This window comes from Heterodontus francisci, chromosome 26, assembly GCF_036365525.1.
Source record: "Heterodontus francisci isolate sHetFra1 chromosome 26, sHetFra1.hap1, whole genome shotgun sequence".
NCBI classification, from domain to species: Eukaryota; Metazoa; Chordata; class Chondrichthyes; order Heterodontiformes; family Heterodontidae; genus Heterodontus; species Heterodontus francisci.
In genome coordinates this window covers 74,917,896-74,935,148 of record NC_090396.1, presented here as the reverse complement: position 1 = coordinate 74,935,148, position 17,253 = coordinate 74,917,896, and positions in this window count along the sequence as shown.

Below are 17,253 nucleotides of genomic sequence, written 5' to 3'. Positions count from 1 at the left end.
TCTGCAGCCGTGCAACACGGCAATGCGCCCCCCCTGCAGCCCTGCAACACGGCAATGCACCCCCCCTGCAGCCGTGCAACATGGCAATGCGCCCCCCCTGCAGCCCTGCAACACGGCAATGCGCCCCCCCCTGCAGCCGTGCAACACGGCAATGCGCCCCCCCCAGCAGCCGTGCAACACGGCAATGCGCCCCCTGCAGCCGTGCAACACGGCAATGTGCCCCCCACTGCCGTGCAACACGGCAATGTGCCCCCCCCAGCAGCCCTGCAACAGGGCAATGTGCCCCCCCTTGCAGCCGTGCAACACGGGCAATGTGCCCGTCCTGCAGCCCTGCAACACGGCAATGTGCCCCCCTTGCAGCCGTGCAACACGGCAATGTGCCCCCCTTGCAGCCGTGCAACACGGCAATGTGCCCCGCCCTGCAACACGGCAATGCGCCCCCCCTACAGCTGTGCAACACGGCAATGCGCCCCCCCCGCAGCCGTGCAACACGGCAATGCGCCCCCCCTGCAGCCGTGCAACACGGCAATGCGCCCCACCTGCAGCCGTGCAACACGGCAATGCGCCCCCCCTGCAGCCCTGCAACACGGCAATGCACCCCCCCCCTGCAGCCGTTGCAACATGGCAATGCGCCCCCCCCTGCAGCCCTGCAACACGGCAATGCGCCCCCCCTGCAGCCGTGCAACACGGCAATGTGCCCGTTCTGCAGCCCTGCAACACGGCAATGTGCCCCCCTTGCAGCCGTGCAACACGGCAATGTGCCCCGCCCTGCAACACGGCAATGCGCCCCCCCTACAGCTGTGCAACACGGCAATGCGCCCCCCCCCGCAGCCGTGCAACACGGCAATGCGCCCCCCTGCAGCCGTGCAACACGGCAATGCGCCCCACCTGCAGCCGTGCAACACGGCAATGCGCCCCCCCCTGCAGCCCTGCAACACGGCAATGCATCCCCCCCTGCAGCCGTGCAACATGGCAATGCGCCCCCCCTGGCAGCCCTGCAACACGGCAATGCGCCCCCCCCTGCAGCCGTGCAACACGGCAATGCGCCCCCCCCAGCAGCCGTGCAACACGGCAATGCGCCCCCTGCAGCCGTGCAACACGGTAATGCGCACCCCTGCAGCCGTGCAACACGGCAATGCGCCCCCCCCCCCCCCCGGCAGCCGTGCAACACGGCAATGCGCCCACCCTGCAGCCGTGCAGCACGGCAATGCGCCCACCCTGCAGCCGTGCAACACGGCAATGCGCCCCCCCCTGCAGCCGGTGCAACACGGCAATGCGCCCCCCCTGCAGCCCTGCAACACGGCAATGCGCCCCCCCTGCAGCCGTGCAACACGGCAATGTATCCCCCTGCAGCCGTGCAACACGGCAATGTGCCCCCCACTGCCGTGCAACACGGCAATGTACCCCCCCTTGCAGCCGTGCAACACGGCAATGTGCCCGTCCTGCAGCCCTGCAACACGGCAATGTGCCCACCTTGCAGCCGTGCAACACGGCAATGTGCCCCCCCTTGCAGCCGTGCAACACGGCAATGTGCCCCGCCCTGTAACACGGCAATGTGCCCCGCCCTGCAACACGGCAATGCGCCCCCCCTACAGCTGTGCAACACGGCAATGCGCCCCCCGCAGCCGTGCAACACGGCAATGCGCCCCCCCTGCAGCCGTGCAACACGGCAATGCGCCCCACCTGCAGCCGTGCAACACGGCAATGCGCCCCCCCCTACAGCCCTGCAACACGGCAATGCACCCCCCCCCCTGCAGCCGTGCAACATGGCAATGCGCCCCCCCTGCAGCCCTGCAACACGGCAATGCGCCCCCCCTGCAGCCGTGCAACACGGCTATGCGCCCCCCCCAGCAGCCGTGCAACACGGCAATGCGCCCCCCCGCAGCCGTGCAACACGGCAATGCGCCCCCCCCGCAGCCGTGCAACACGGCAATGCGCCCCACCTGCAGCCGTGCAACACGGCAATGCGCCCCACCTGCAGCCGTGCAACACGGCAATGTGCCCCACCTGCAGCCGTGCAACACGGCAATGCGCCCCCCCCCTGCAGCCCTGCAACACGGCAATGCACCCCCCCTGCAGCCGTGCAACATGGCAATGCGCCCCCCCTGCAGCCCTGCAACACGGCAATGCGCCCCCCCCCCTGCAGCCGTGCAACACGGCAATGCGCCCCCCCCAGCAGCCGTGCAACACGGCAATGCGCCCCCTGCAGCCGTGCAACACGGCAATGCGCACCCCTGCAGCCGTGCAACACGGCAATGCGCCCCCCCCCCCGCAGCCGTGCAACACGGCAATGCGCCCACCCGCAGCCGTGCAACACGGCAATGCGCCCACCCTGCAGCCGTGCAACACGGCAATGCGCCTCCCCCCTGGAGCCGTGCAACACGGCAATGCGCCCCCCCCTGCAGCCCTGCAACACGGCAATGCGCCCCCCCTGCAGCCGTGCAACACGGCAATGCGCCCCCCCCTGCAGCCCTGCAACACGGCAATGCGCCCCCCCCGCAGCCCTGCAACACGGCAATGCGCCCCCCTGCAGCCCTGCAACACGGCAATGCGCCCCCCTGCAACACGGCAATGCGCCCCCTGCAGCCGTGCAATGCGCCCCCCTGCAGCCGTGCAACACGGCAATGCGCCCCCCCCTGCAGCCGTGCAACACGGCAATGCGCCCCCTGCAGCCGTGCAACACGGCAATGCGCCCCCCCTGCAGCCGTGCAACACGGCAATGTGCCCCCCCTGCAGCCGTGCAACACGGCAATGTGCCCCCCTTGCAGCCGTGCAACACGGCAATGTGCCCCCCCCTGCAGCCCTGCAACACGGCAATGCGCCCCCCCTACAGCTGTGCAACACGGCAATGCGCCCCCCTGCAGCCCTGCAATGCCCCCCCCCCTGCAGCCGTGCAACACGGCAATGTGCCCCCCCTGCAGCCGTGCAACACGGCAATGTGCCCCCCCTGCAGCCGTGCAACACGGCAATGTGCCCCCCCTGCAGCCGTGCAACACAGCAATGCGCCCCCCCTCCGCAGCCGTGCAACACGGCAATATGCCCCCCCTGCAGCCGTGCAACGCGGCAATGTGCACCCACTGCAGCCGTGCAACGCAGCAATGCGCCCCCCCCGCAGCCGTGCAACACGGCAATATGCCCCCCTGCAGCCGTGCAACGCGGCAATGTGCCCCCTGCAGCCGTGCAACACGGCAATGCACCCCCCCCCGCAGCCGTGCAACACGGCAATATGCCCCCCCTGCAGCCGTGCAACGCGGCAATGTGCACCCACTGCAGCCGTGCAACGCGGCAATGTGCACCACCCTGCAGCCGTGCAACACGGCAATGTGCACCCACTGCAGCCGTGCAACGCGGCAATGTGCAACACCCTGCAGCCGTGCAACACGGCAATGTGCACCCCCTGCAGCCGTGCAACACGGCAATGTGCACCCACTGCAGCCGTGCAACGCGGCAATGTGCACCCCCTGCAGCCGTGCAACACGGCAATGTGCCCCCCCTGCAGCCGTGCAACGCGGCAATGTGCCCCCCCTGCAGCCGTGCAACACGGCAATATGCCCCCCCCTGCAGCCGTGCAACGCGGCAATGTGCCCCCCCTGCAGCCGTGCAACACGGCAATGCGCCCCCCCCGCAGCCGTGCAACACGGCAATATGCCCCCCCTGCAGCCGTGCAACGCGGCAATGTGCACCCCCTGCAGCCGTGCAACACGGCAATATGCCCCCCCTGCAGCCGTGCAACGCGGCAATGTGCACCCACTGCAGCCGTGCAACGCGGCAATGTGCCCCCCCTGCAGCCGTGCAACACGGCAATGTGCACCCACTGCAGCCGTGCAACGCGGCAATGTGCCCCCCCTGCAGCCGTGCAACGCGGCAATGTGCACCCCCTGCAGCCGTGCAACACGGCAATGTGCCCCCACTGCAGTCATGCCAACTCTTCAAGTATTTACCCCCTGCACACAGTACAGTCTTGTTTGAGAGAAAAGGGAGAGTCACACATCAAGGTGTTAAATTTAAGTGTAGCAAACTTCAACGGATGAGAAATAAACTGACTATAGTAAACGGGGGCGTACTATTAGCAAGACAAAGAGTAGAAAGTATTCAAAGAAGTAATTGATATGATTCAAAACCTGTATATAACCCTAAACATTTTGTGTAGTTAACCAACAATGGTCAACAGACAAGTTAAGATCAAGCTCAAATAAAAGGTTTACATAAGCATGTGGAAAAGTGGAAATCCAGTGGATTGTGAGAGCTATAAAAAAACAGAGATACAAAGTGCAAAAAGGGAAATTTTAAAAACTTGCTAACAAGAAAACCCTGCTTATCAAAGCTAACAACAAATGTTTGAGAATGAAAATGGACTGCAGCGGTTCAAGAAGGCAGCTCACCACCACCTTCTCAAGGGCAATTAGGAATGGGCAATAAATGCTGGCCTGGCCAGTGACAGCCACTTCCCATGAATGAATTTTAAAAATGGGAATATGGGCCTGCGAAAGAAGTATGAGGACAAGACTACAATGGATGGTAAGGAAATGGCAGACTTGTTCAATGAGTACTTTTGTATCTGTTTTCAAAGTGAAGCAAGAGGAGAGAATACTAACACTACAAGGGAACCAGAAATAAGTTGGGGGAAAGAACTCAGTGGATTTAATACAAGTTTAAAGAAAAGGTAATGGAGGAAATAATGGGACTTAAGACAGGTTTCTAGGACCTTCCGGTGTTTAATGTAGTAGGTAAGGAAATTGCTGTTGTTCGTAATGTTCCATTGCTCTTCAGATTTGGGAATTGTGCCTTTGGATTGGAAAATTGCAAATGTCACTTCATTATTTGAGAAGGGAGGGAGAGAGAAAACAGATTACTACAGACCTGTCAAGTTAACATCCATTACGGGGAGGTTACCTGAATCAATCATTATAGATGGTGTAACAGAGCTCTTGGATAAATATCAACTGATCAAAGAAAGTCAGCATGAATTTATGAAGTATGGGTCATGTTTGACGAACCTTGTTGAATTTTTTGAGGAGGTTACCAGCATGGTGAATAGAAGAGTGTCTGTGGATATTGTCTCGATGGATTTCCAAAGGATTTAATAAGGTTTTGCACAAGAGATTATTAACAAAAGGACGGCATGTGAAATTGTAGGTAAACCTGGTAATTGGTTGGAAGGTAGGAGACAGAGAGTAGGGATAAAGGGAATGTTCTCTGACTGGCAGATGAGACAAGTGATGATTCACAGGGGTCAGTACTGGAGCTTTTCACCATGTAAATCAGTGAATTGGATGAAGGAATAGGAAGTTGTATCTGCAAGTTTGCAGATGACATAAAGTTAGGACACATAGTAAGCTGTGTGGATGGGGGCAGAAAGTTACAAAGGGATTGAGACAGACTGAGTGGGAAAAACTATGGCAGATCAGTTCAGTTCAGATGGAGTTCAATGTGGAGAAATATGAGGGCATCACTTTGGATGGGCGAAAGATAAATTGGAATATTTTCCACGTAGTGAAGGACTAGGAGCTGTGGTATCCATTAACCCAAACACTAAAAGCTGGTGCACAGGTACAAAACCAATCAAAAATGCAATATTGGCCTTTATCTCAATAGAACTGGAATTCAAAAGTGAGAAAGTGAAGTTTCAGTTGTAGATAGCATTGGTCAGACCCCAGCTGGAAACTGTTCATTTGTGGACACCAAACCTCAGGAAGGTTATATTGACCTTGGAGTGGGTTTGATACAGATTCACCAGAATGATACAGGGGTTCAAAGAGTTAAATTATGAGGACAGGTTGCATAAACTTGGCTTGTGTTCGTTTGAGTTTAGAAGGTTGAAGGTTGATCTAGTTGAGGTTTAAAATGAGAAAGGAATTTCAGAGTGCAGATAGAGAGAAACTATTTCCTTAGGTGGGGGAGCCCAGAGCAAGAAATTAAAATTGAAATTAAAGCTCGGCTATCAGGAACGCAATCAGCAAGTATTCTTCACACAAAGGGAAACCTGGAGCTCTCTTCCCCCATATGGCCACGAATGCTGGGGGAGAATAAGGGAGATGGAGTTGATAAATGGAGTTGAGGTACAGAGCAGCCACAATCTGATTGTATGAGAAGCAGACATGATGGCGTGACTGGCGGACTACTGTCCCCTATTTCCAAATCTGTTAATCTGCAGCCCCGACAGTTGTGCAACCTGCTACTGTGCAACCCATGCAGCCATGCAACCTACTAGTTTACAACCTCCCAGCGGCCATGCAACTTCTGCAGCCATGCAACCAGTTAGTGTCAACCTCAGCAGCCATGCAACCTAACAGTGTAATGAAAGCAAAATACTGCAGATGCTGGAAATCTGAAATAAAATCAGAAAGCACTGGAAATACTCAGCAGGTCTGGCAGCATCTGCGGAGAGAGAAGCAGAGTTAACGTTTCAGATCAGTGACCCTTCTTCAGAACTGACAAAGGTTAGAAATGTAATAGGTTTTAAGCAAATAAAGCAGGGGTGGGGTAAAAAGAGAACAAAAGGGAAGGTGTGTGATAGGACAGAGGGCTGGAGAGATTAACTGACAAGGAGGTCATGGGGCAAAGGCAAAGAGAGTGCGCTAATGGTGTGGTGAAAGACAAAGCATTAGTGCAGAGAGCGTGTTAATGTCAGAATGATGAACAGCCCTAGCCAAAAGCACAAACATGAAAAACCCAGTAGGCAGGCACATGATAAAAAAAGTAATGAAATGAAATAAAATAAAAATAAATAAGGGCCAGTCATGCTCTGAAATTATCGAACACAATGTTGAGTTCGGAAGGCTGTAGAGTGTCTAATCGGAAAATGAGGTGCTGCTCCTCGAGCTTGCATTGATGTTCACTGTAACACTGCAGTCGGCCCAGGTCAGAGATGTGGCCATGAGAGGGGCGGGGGGTGGGGTGGGGTGGGTGTGGCTGGTGTTGAAATAGCAAGCGACAGGAAGCTCGGGGTCATGTTTTCGGACTGAGCGGAGGTGTTCCGCAAAACAGTCACCCAGTCTGCATTTGGTGTCCCCAATGTAGAGGCAACCGCATTATTAGCAGGGAAACTATTAGAGAGGATTCTTCGGTACAGGATTTACTCCCATTTGGAAACAAACGAACTTATTAGCGAGAGACAGCATGGTTTTGTGAAGGGGAGGTCGTGTCTTACTAATTTGATTGAGTTTTTTGAGGAAGTGACGAAGATGATTGATGAGGGAAGGGCGGTGGATGTTGTCTATATGGACTTTAGTAAAGCCTTTGACAAGGTCCCGCATGGCAGACTGGTGCAAAAGGTGAAGTCACACGGGATCAGAGGTGAGCTGGCAAGATGGATACAGAACTGGCTCAGTCACAGAAGACAGAGGGTAACAGTGGATGGGTGTTTTTCTGAATGGAGGGATGTGACTAGTGGTGTTCCGCAGGGATCAGTGCTGGGACCTTTGCTGTTTGTAGTATATATAAATGATTTGGAGGAAAATGTAGCTGGTCTGATTAGTAAGTTTGCGGACGACACAAAGGTTGGTGGAGTTGCGGATAATGATGAGGATTGTCAGAGGATACAGCAGGATATAGATCGGTTGGAGACTTGGGCGGAGAAATGGCAGATGGAGTTTAATCCGGACAAATGTGAGGTAATGCATTTTGGAAGGTCTAATGCAGGTGGGAGGTATACAGTAAATGGCAGAACCCTGAGGAGTATTGACAGGCAGAGAGATCTGGGCGTACAGGTCCACAGGTCACTGAAAATGGCAACGCAGGTGGATAAGGTAGTCAAGAAGGCACACGGCATGCTTGCCTTCATCGGTCGGGGCATAGAGTATAAAAATTGGCAAGTCATGTTGCAGCTGTACAGAACCTTAGTTAGGCCACACTTAGAATATTGCGTGCAATTCTGGTCGCCACACTACCAGAAGGACGTGGAGGCTTTGGAGAGGGTACAGAGGAGGTTTACCAGGATGTTGCCTGGTCTGGAGGGCATTAGCTATGAGGAGAGGTTGGAAAAACTCGGATTGTTTTCACTGGAACGACGGAGGTGGAGGGGCGACATGATAGAGGTTTACAAAGTTATTAGCGGCATGGACAGAGTGGATAGTCAGAAGCTTTTTCCCAGGGTGGAAGAGTCAGTTCCTAGGGGACATAGGTTGAAGGTGCGAGGGGCAAAGTTTAGAGGGGATGTGCGAGGCAAGTTTTTTACACAGAGGGTGGTGAGTGCCTGGAACTTGCTACCAGGGGAGGTGGTGGAAGCAGGTACGATAGCGACGTTTAAGAGACATCTTGACAAATATATGAATAGGAAGGGAATAGAGGGATATGGGCCCCAGAAGTGCAGAAGGTGTTAGTTTAGGCAGGCATCAAGATCGGCGCTGGCTTGGAGGGCCGAATGGCCTGTTCCTGTGCTGTACTGTTCTTTGTACAGTATACTAAATTGAAAGAGGTGCAAATAAATCGTTGCTCAACCTGGAAGGAGTGTTTGGGGCCTTGGTAAAAGGAGGTAAAAGGACAGGTAATACACCTCCTGCGATTGCATGGGAGGTGCTGTGGGAAGGGGACGAGGTGTTGGGGGTAATGAAGGAGTGGACCAGCATGTCGCGAAGGGAATGATCCCTTCAGAATGCTGACTGGGGAGGGATGGGAAAGAGGCATTTGGTGGTGGCATCACGCCGGAGGTGGCGGAAATGGCAGAGGATGATCCTTTAGATGGGTAGGCTGGTGGGGTGGAAAGTAACCTAATAGTGTGCCACCTCTGCAGCTTGGTAAAGTACTCAAATATGCAACCTGCAAGGGTACAAATAAAAAGAAAATAAGACTGCAATTCTCGAGAAAGTCAGCAGATAAATCGGCATCTGTAAAGTGAAGGCAAAATAGTGCAGATGCTGGAAATCTGAAATAAAAACGGAAAATGCTGGAAATACTCAGCAGGTCTGGCAGCATCTGTGGAGAGAGAAACAGAGTTAACGTAGTGCAAATTAAAGATTTAGCCGTGAACATAGGAGGTTAGATCAGTAAGTTCGCTAATGACACGAAAATTGGTGGTGCCGTAAATAGTGAGGAGGAAAGCCTTAGATTACAGGACGATTTAGATGGGCAGAGCAGTGGCAAATGGAATTTAATCCTGAGAAGTGTGAGGTGATGCATTTTGGGAGGACTAACAAGGCAAGGGAATATACAATGGATGGTAGGACCCTAGGAAGTACAGAGGGACCTTGGTGTACTTGTCCATAGATCACTGAAAGCAGCAGCACAGGTAGATCTCTTTTTTTTTTTTCTTTTTGGGCCTCCTTATCTCGAGAGACAATGGATACGCGCCTGGAGGTGGTCAGTGGTTTGTGAAGCAGCGCCTGGAGTGGCTATAAAGGCCAATTCTGGAGTGACAGGCTCTTCCACAGGTGCTGCAGAGAAATTTGTTTGTTGGGGCTGTTGCACAGTTGGCTCTCCCCTTGCGCCTCTGTCTTTTTTCCTGCCAACTACTAAGTCTCTTCGACTCGCCACAATTTAGCCCTGTCTTTATGGCTGCCCGCCAGCTCTGGCGAATGCTGGCAACTGACTCCCACGACTTGTGATCAATGTCACACGATTTCATGTCGCGTTTGCAGACGTCTTTATAACGGAGACATGGACGGCCGGTGGGTCTGATACCAGTGGCGAGCTCGCTGTACAATGTGTCTTTGGGGATCCTGCCATCTTCCATGCGGCTCACATGGCCAAGATAAGGTGGTTAGAAAGGCATATGGGAAACTTGCCTTTCTTAGCCGAGGCCACAGTGAGAAATAGTGGGAAGGGGACAAGTAATATTAAAAAGACAAGCCTTAAGGCTTTGTGCCTTAACGCGCGGAGCATTCGCAATAAAGTGGATGAATTAATCGCGCAAATAGATGTAAACGGGTATGATATAGTCGGGATTACAGAGACATGGCTGCAAGGTGACCAGGGATGGGAAATGAACATCCAGGGATATTCAGTATTTAGGAAGGACAGACAAAAAGCAAAAGGCGGTGGAGTTGCATTGATGGTTAAAGAGGAAATTAACGCAATAGTGAGGAAAGATATTAGCTCTGACGATGTGGAATCTGTATGGGTAGAACTGAGAAACACTAAGGGGCAAAAAACGTTAGTGGGGATTGTACATAGACCCCAGACTGTAGTGGTGATGTTGGGAATGGCATTAAACAGGAAATTAGAGATGCATGTGATAAAGGAACATCTGTAATTATGGGTGATTCTAATCTGCATATAGATTGGGCAAATCAAATTAGTCACAATATCGTAGAGGAGGAATTCTTGGAGTGTATACGGGATGGTTTTCTGGACCAATACGTTGAGTAACCAACTAGAGAACAGGCCATCCTAGACTGGGTATTGTGTAATGAGAGAGGAATAATTGACAATCTAGAGGTGCGAAACCCCTTGGGGACGAGCGACCATAATATGATAGAGTTCTTCATCAAGATGGAGAGTGACGTAGTTGATTCTGAGACAAGGGTCCTGAATCTTAGTAAAGGAAACTCCGAAGGTATGAGGTGTGAGTTGGCCATGACGGATTGGGAAACGTTACTTAAAGGGATGACGGTGGATAGGCAATGGCAAACATTTAAAGAGCACATGGATGAACTGCAACAATTGTTTATCCCTATCTGGCGCAAAAGTAAAACGGGAAAGGTAGCCAAACCATGGCTTACAAGGGAAATTAGAGACAGCATGAGATCCGAGGAAGATGCATATAAATTTGCCAGAAAAAACAACAGACCTGAGGATTGGGAGCAGTTTAGAATTCAGCAAAGGAGGACCAAGGGATTGATTAAGAAGGGGAAAATAGAGTACGAGAGTAAGCTTGCAGAGAACATAAAAACTGACTGTAAAAGCTTCTATAGGTATGTGAAGAGAAAAAGATTGGTGAAGACAAATGTAGGTCCCTTACAGTCAGAAACCGGGGAATTTATTATGGGGAACAAAGAAATGGCTGACAAACTAAATGCATACTTTGGTTCTGTCTTCACAAAGGAGGACACAAATATCATACCAGAAATGTTGGGGAACACAGGGCTTAGTGAGAGAGAGGAACTGAAAGAAATCAATATTAGAAGAGAAATGGTGTTGGGGAAATTGATGGAATTGAAGGCCGATAAATCCCCAGGGCTTGATGGCTTGATAATCTACATCCCAGAGTACTTAAGGAAGTGGCCCTAGAAATAGTGGATGCATTGGTGGTCATCTTCCAAGATTCTGTAGACTCTGGAACAGTTCCTACAGATTGGAGGGAAGCTAATGTAACCCCACTATTTAAAAAGGGAGGTAGAGAGAAAGCAGGGAATTATAGACCAGTCAGCCTGATGTCGGTAGTGGGGAAAATTCTAGAGTCCATTATCAAAGATTTTATAGCAGAGCACTTGGAGAACAGTGGTAGAATCGGGCAGAGTCAGCATGGATTTACAAAAGGAAAATCATGCTTGGCAAATCTACTAGAATTCTTCGAGGATGTAATTAGTAGAGTTGATGAGGGGGAGACAGTGGATGTGGTTTATTTGGACTTTCAGAAGGCTTTCGACAAAGTCCCACATAAGAGATTAGCATGTAAAATTAAAGCGCATGGGATTGGGGTTAGTGTATTGTGATGGATAGAAAATTGGTTGGCGGACAGGAAGCAAAGAGTAGGGATAAATGGGTCTTTTTCCGAATGGCAGGCAGTGACTAGTGGGGTACCGCAAGGATCAGTGCTAGGATCCCAGCTATTCATGTAATATCTCTAACTTTGCAGATGACACAAAACTGGGTGGGAGGGTGAGTTGTGAGGAGGATGCAGAGAGGCTTCAGGGTGATTTGGACAAGTTGAGTGAGTGGGCTAATGCATGGCAGATGCAGTATAATGTGGATAAATGTGAGGTTATCCACTTTGGTAGCAAAAACAGGAAGGCAGATTATTATCTGAATGGCTATAAACTGAGAGAGGGGAATATGCAGCGAGACCTGGGTGTTCTCATACACCAGTCGCTGAAGGTAAGCATGCAGGTGCAACAGGCGGTAAAAAAGGCAAATGGTTTGTTGGCTTTCATAGCGAGAGGATTCGAGTACAGGAGCAGGGATGTTTTGCTGCAATTATACAGGGCCCTGGTGAGGCCACACCTGGAATATTGTGTGCAGTTTTGGTCTCCTTATCTGAGGAAGGATGTTCTTGCTATAGAGGGAGTGCAGCGAAGGTTTACCAGACTGATTCCTGGGATGGCAGGACTGATGTATGAGTAGAGATTGAGTCGGTTAGGATTATATTCGCTGGAGTTCAGAAGAGTGAGGGGGGATCTCATAGAAACCTATAAAATTCTAACAGGACTTGACAGGGTAGATGCAGGAAGGATGTTCCCGATGGTCGGGGAGTTCAGAACCAGGGGTCATAGTCTAAGGATACAAGGTAAACCTTTCAGGACTGAGAGGAGGAGAAATTTCTTCACCCAGAGAGTGGTGAGCCTGTGGAATTCGCTACCACAGAAAGCAGTTGAGGCCAAAACATTGTATGTTTTCAAGAAGGAGTTAGATATAGCTCTTGGGTCTAAAGGGATCAAAGGGTATGGGGCGAAAGCGGGAACAGGTTACTGTTGGATGATCAGCCATGATCATAATGAATGGCAAAGCAGGCTCGAAGGGCTGAATGGCCTACTCCTGCTCCTATTTTCTATGTTTCTATAAGAGCAGGGAGGTTATGATGGAGCTGTTTAAAATGCTAGTTAGGCCACAGCTGGAGTACTGTGTACAGTTCTGGTCACCACACTATAGGAAGGATGTGATTGCACTGGAGAGGGTGCAGAGGAGATTCACCAGGATGTTGCCTGGGCTGGAGCATTTAAGCTATGAAGAGAGACTGAAAAGGCTAGGGTTGATTTCCTTAGAGCAGAGAAGGCTGAGGGAGACCTGATTGAGGTATACAAAATTATGAGGGGCATAGGTAGGGTGAATAACAAGAAACTTTTTCCCTTAGCGGAGGGGTCAATAACCAGGGGGGGCATAGATTTAAGGTTTGGGGCAGGAGGTTTAGAGGGGGTTTTGAGGAAAATATTTTTCACCCAGAGGGTGGTTGGAATCTGGAACACACTGCCTGAAGAGGTGGTGGAGGCAGGAACCCTCACAACATTTAAGAAGTATTTAGCTGAGCACTTGAAACGCCATAGTATACAAGGCTACAGGCCAAGTGCTGGAAAATGGGATTAGAGTAGATAGGGGCTTGATGGCTGGCATGGACATGATGGGCCGAAGGGCCTGTTTCTGTGCTGGACAACTCTATGACTCTATGTTTCAGATCTGTGACCTTTCACCTTCTGATGAAAGGTCACAGACCTCAAAGTTAACTCTGCTTCTCTCCACAGATGCTGCCAGACCTGCTGAGTATTTCCAGCACTTTCTGTTTTTTATTTCTGTAAAGTGAAGGCAGGTTAATGTACTGAGCCTAGACTCTTCAGATGAAGAATATACTCATCCCTGCTAATGTGCAACCTGTGTAACCCTGCAATGTGACCCTGTCTTTTCTCTTTACACATGATGACAGACTAGTTATGTCAGGTTTACCACTCTGGTTAGACATACTCCTGGAGGCTTTCTCACATTGGCCGTCCTGTGTCCAACCAAGCAGCCCCACACTCTCACTATTGGCTGCCTGGATTTCCATTCTCACAGTGCTCCACCCCTTCCTTCTCACTATTGGCTACTTGGCATGTCCATCGCTGTGATCTGCCTTTCTACACCAATCGGAAAGTGAACAGGCTCTTCATTACCTGATTGGATAATACTTGTTTGTCAGTCCAACAGCCTCATTTTCCACATCCAACATTTTTATAACTAGGAAACACAATTGTTCAAAGAAATTTTCTAAAGAAAAACTATTTTTAATAGCCCCTGTGATTATTCTGTAGGGTGTTGCTGCAGCAGCAATCTTTATTTCCTGGAGACTCCAGGTCAATCCTGGAGGGTTGGCAACCCCTGGTTGTGTATCTGCAGCACTTGGTGTTTTTATTTCTGCAAGGGCACAACCTCTGCAAGTGGTTAATGTGAAGGCTGCAGCTTAAGGTTACTGCCTTGGTTTGAGAATAGCAGCCAGCAATGACCTGAAAAGCTGACAAATTGGCCACAGTCAGTCAATCTGCATCGCTGTAAGACTTTGGGATACTGTTTCCTGGTCAGTGTGACATTTAAGTAGCGATGGGGTCATCAATGCTGTGATTTCACAGAAACATTTCTAAAGGGACATTTTCAGTGTCTAGTTTACATTGTAGAAGTTTTCTAGAGAACCCATTCGGGGAAATAAATTTCTGGTCTGAAAGCAGATAGCAGCCTCATAATATCTGCAGATTTTGCCTTCTGTATACATCCCATTTCATGGATAGAGGAAAAGCATCACACCCAGCCCTCATCCTCAGCTTGCACATCTCACTCGTTTGAACTGAGGAGCCCTCATTTCGGTTTAGAAATGTTATTATTCTCAGCTCTGCATACCCAAATATGTTTGCAATCTATCTCAATCAGTCTTTTGGTCAAAACACACACTCCTAACATTTCTGAGAGCCACAACACTGCCTGGAAATGTATCGTCCAACAGTGCAGCCTGCAGGAATGCAGTCCAACAGTGCAGCCTGCAGGAATGCAGTCCAACAGTGCAGCCTGCAGGAATGCAGTCCACGCTGCAAGAATGTGAAACAAGTAATTTCCTGGGACATGAGCAAAGGGTGAATCACAGAAAGCAGACATCTGGTTGTTTTTTTAAGACCCAGGCCTTTAATAAAAATATTTAGCTATATAATCTTTGTAAAACATTCAGCTGCAACTGCACCAAAAAGCATCTGTTTCCACTGCCCTCTCCAGAGCATAGACTGTGTCTCTTTAAATTATATCTGTTTCTGTAATCTGGAAAGGCAATATTGAGGGAGAAAACCATACTTCTTTATATTTACAACTGCTAAAATGTTTTTTTTCAATGCCGAGTCTTAACCCAATATTAATCTAATTCCTAACAGTCATTAAATTAATATCAATCTAATTCTAAACCACTGTCAACTCAATATCAATCTAATTCTCAGCATTTATTAATTTGGACTTTTAACACATCTGCAGTACAATGGGATAAATTAACCAACCATCTTTTCAGCAGTCTGTAACGTGCTGGTGCTGCAGTGCTGGCTGTGTTTCAGGGAGGCTCAGTCCATGGATCTAGGCACAATTTATGCCAATAACAACATTCAGTTCACAAAGTCATATGCAAAGTGGTATGGGGATGTTTTCTGGTGCAAGTGATAACAGCACCCTCTGTATTGGGTAGAGATTACAAAACAGCAGGGAGGTGCTCAGGTTAATGTTAGTTTAAAAAAAACATTAGTGTCACTCACTGTCTGTGAAATGGACAGGAAAGGCTGACAGATGACTTTATATTCAAAGTACTCCCAGAATGTACAGTGTAAAAATAATATATGAAAAATCTTGCCCATCTCCTTTCAAATTGCCAAAAGTGCTTTTTTTAAAAAAGCCCATACTTTTCCTGTGCCTTTTTATGACCTTAATAAGGTGCCCACTTGTCAAGGGCAGGAGCCAGGTATTCAGTAACAGCTGCCTATCTGCGGAAACTTCCAGCAGCAATTAGCCTCTGGTTGACCTCAGGATGTGCCTATTTAGACTACTTTCACACTGTGTCTGAAAGTTGGCCTGAAAGGGACAGGCCAGGTTGACCACTTCCACACAGAGAGTGCCCAAAGAGTGGCCAGATTGAAAACCTCTCTGTCTCTGCAGCTGAACAACTTAGCATTGCTGTAAATCTGAGGAGATGTATGGCCTCTGTGGACATAACCATACAGAGCAACTTGCACTGGTGTCATTCTGCCACTACTCATGGCTAATCCTAGTTTTGTTTCTAAAACAACATTTCAAGAAAAGGATAGAATAAAGGACAGTATATGTGACAGAGGACCTCTGAGAGGCACACAGAGGACCTCTGAGAGGCACACAGAGGACCTCTGAGAGACACACAGAGGACCTCAGACATACAGGCTTTGGGCGTGAGGGATCTAGAATAATGCTTCCAGATATCCTGGAAAATTTTCTCCTAACAAACAAGATAAATTTAAGAAACAGTTCAAATAGGAGAGGCAAGTCTGTGCACCTGAGAATCTGATTCCTATTTCTCACCAGGTTAGTCCTCGATATACAAAAGTTATAAGTACTCGTTTTGCTGATACTGACCTTATCAAACCATTCAACTATATTTGGATTGTCACTAATCCAACTGATTGTGAAATCGTTGTGCCAATTTGATTTTATGCAATGCCTTAGTTAACTATTTCCAAGGTTAAAAAGAGTTTGTACTAATGTTCAAATACAGTTTCTTTTTATATTACTGTTGGTGACATTTGGGATTCTCATAGCCATAGATGCTAATAGCACATCTACATATCTCATCCAGTATCCCCATCAAACACACTCAGAACAGAAACAGCACGGGGTTAGATACAGAATAAAGCTCCCTCTACACTGTCCCCATCAAACGCTCCCGGGATATGTACAGCATGGGGGTTAGATTGACCCCCGCTCATCGGACCCAGGCCCCGAACCCCTCCTCGGGAACCGGTCCGGCACAACCCGAGCCACCTCTCGGAAATGCCCTCCGTGCCATTCCAATCGGTGCGGAGGCGTTTCCTGTACGGGCTGCTCCTGCACACTCTTCACTTCCTCGCCCTCGTCAGCCGGCCGGCCACGTCCTGGCGGTCCACGTTGCCATCTGGCGGCGAGGGGAAACCCCGATGGAGGTCTCTCTACCCGGGAGTCCTCCCCCTTTACATCGGGGACCTGGGGTGGAGGGTATTGCACAGGGCAGTCCCATGCAACAGGCTTTTAAGTAGGTTCACAGACTCCAAGGCCGCCTGTACTTTCTGTGGCCTGGGCGAGTCCGTGTTTCACATATATATGGAGTGTGCTAGGTTGCAGACCCTGTTTGAGTATTTAAGGGGGCTTCTCAAGTTTTGGCCGCACTTCAGTCCCACGCTCCTGATCTTTGGGCACCCGGTGCGGAGGGGCTTGGGCCGGGAGGAGGATCTCCTCGTCGGTCTGCTCCTGGGCCTGGCCAAGGTGGCAATTCACAGGTCCAGGTTGCGGGCTGTCGGGGGGTCCGTCCTCCCCGATTGCCTGCCCCTCTTCCGCGGTTACGTTCGCGCCCGGGTGTCCCTGGAAAAGGAGCATGCGGTGTCCGCCGGTACGCTTGAGGCCTTCCGCGACCGGTGGGCACCGCAGGGACTGGAGTGCATCGTCGAC